Raw genomic sequence first — 2,094 nt, 5'->3', positions numbered from 1 at the left:
CTGTAATACAGTGCCTTTTACAAATCAATGCTTCATGTTATATTTGGCGATCTTAGTTATAGGGCCTGACCCTTATATAGGTTTACTCTGTGGGAGCAAATAAACCTTTCACAATTGAATAAATTATTCTAGTCATCAGACAAATCAGTCTTCTTCTCTTTTCTTCCTTTTTTTTTTTTTTTTGGCACTAGAGGCACAGAGGCACTTTACCACCAAGTTACATCCCCAGCCCACTTTATTTTTTATTTTGAGACAGGGTCTCACTAAGTTGCTAGGGCCTCGCTAAGTTGTTGGGGCTAGTCTCAAACTTGCAATCCTCCTGTTTTAGCTTCCTGAGTCACTGGGATTACAGGCATGCACTACTGTGCCCGGCAGTCTTTCTTTCTTTCTTTTTTTTTTTTTTTTTGTGGTACTAGGGATTGAACCTAGGGCCTTGTACATGCAAGACAAGCACTCTACCAACTGAGCTATATCCCCTGCTCCAGCAGTATTTCTTAAATGACCTCTTCCTCTTCTCTCCATCCCTGTTGCTAGCTGAGACCCTTATTTTTCTCTCATCTGAATTTCTGTAGTAATCCAATTCCTTTCCAAGTGTCCAGCATAACTGTTCCCTAACCATCCTCCACCTTAACACCTTTCTAAAACAAAGCAAATCAAGTCTTATTATTCTACTTGCTAAAATTCTCAGTTACTTCCTATCCTTCAATGTTCAGACTTCCTCTGTGGCATCCTTAACCTTTCATGATCTAGCCTTTACCAACTACTGCTTCCTAATTTGCATCTGACTCTCCAGCCACAACTGATTCCCAGTCCTAGACAAAGTCACATTCATGGCTTTTCCCTTCCCTTCATTCTTAGCATGGCAAGCTCATGAAAATTCTTCAGGAACCAACTGAATGACCAAATCTATAAGAATCTCCAAGATTCATTACTTTCTACTTCAGGCTTCCACACCACTTTATATGCCCATCAATTATATATCCCTCATTATGAGAAACTGTTCATTTTAGAAATGGCTTTCTCCTAGACTGTGATATTACCTTTCCTGTACACCCAGTATTGAGTACCAAAATGTCTGGCATGGGATAGATGGTCAATAAATATCTGTTGAAGGAATGGAATGGAAATCTAATTACTGAAGGAAATGGGAAGGTTGAATCTAGAAGAAATACAACACTCATTAGGATGGGGAAGACAGTTGTTTTGGAGTATAAGAAGAGGGATTAGATTTATTCCGTATGGTTAAAAAAGAACCATGAATTAACAATACAGAGGTGGGTTCCCTATAAATAGTAGAGTTCTCCTGGCTGCCTCTTAACAGAGAAGTTAATCAATCACTATGTATTAGCTCAGTAAAGGATATTTCAAAGTTGCTATAGAAGGGATTTCTCCTACATAGGAAGGAGGGGTAGATTAAATGACTTCCAGAGGTCCTCTGTTTGTGACGATCTGATTCAAGAGAAAGTTTTAGAGCTAATGAATTAAAATTAGGTTAAGTAAATATGTTTAATCTTTCTTGCATGCCAGTCAGTGGGCAGCGTACTGTGCAGAATTCACAATGTCAAAGTGGGGGCTGGGGGTGCAAGCATGTGATGGTATGAATGATTTGTATTATTTGATCCTGAATGGGTTCTGCCACCTAACTAATATAGGCATGTTAATAGTTATCAATTTGTTAAAAAGGCAGATTAATTATAGAAGGTAAAAGTCCAAGAGAGATGAGTAAGGAGAGATTCATCCTTGGAAGAAACAGATAAAAAAGCACATTATACCCCAACATTCCTGATTTTAAAGGTACTAAGAAAATCTTAATTAGAACTCAAAAATAAAATCAAAGGTAAATTATTTTAAGCTAGCAGAATCTAGAAAACAACGACAAGTTTAGCTTTTAGAGAACAGCCATTAAACTGTGCATTTTCTGGAGGAAATCAAGATATTTGCTTTATTAACTCTGTGGAGTTAGTTGAGTAAACTTCCATGAGTCCTGGAAAGGAAGAGTGCCACAGTTTGGAAATTTCATAGGTTTGCCCGTCACTTATTTCCCAGGATCTTTTATTGAGTCCATCATATCCTGATCACCTCAGCCAAGGCTCT

The 2,094-nt window shown here is 38.0% G+C and overlaps 1 protein-coding gene across 6 annotated transcripts in view; it reads right to left on the bottom strand.

Moving 5' to 3' along the window:
* ZNF143 (zinc finger protein 143) overlaps positions 1-2,094 on the bottom strand; it is a 61,950-nt gene that overhangs the window by 20,012 nt on the left and 39,844 nt on the right. The window lies entirely within an intron of this gene.

This window comes from Spermophilus citellus, assembly GCF_964194105.1.
Source record: "Spermophilus citellus genome assembly, chromosome: 2".
Lineage (NCBI taxonomy): Eukaryota > Metazoa > Chordata > Mammalia > Rodentia > Sciuridae > Spermophilus > Spermophilus citellus.
This window is presented reverse-complemented; position numbering and strand designations above follow the sequence as displayed.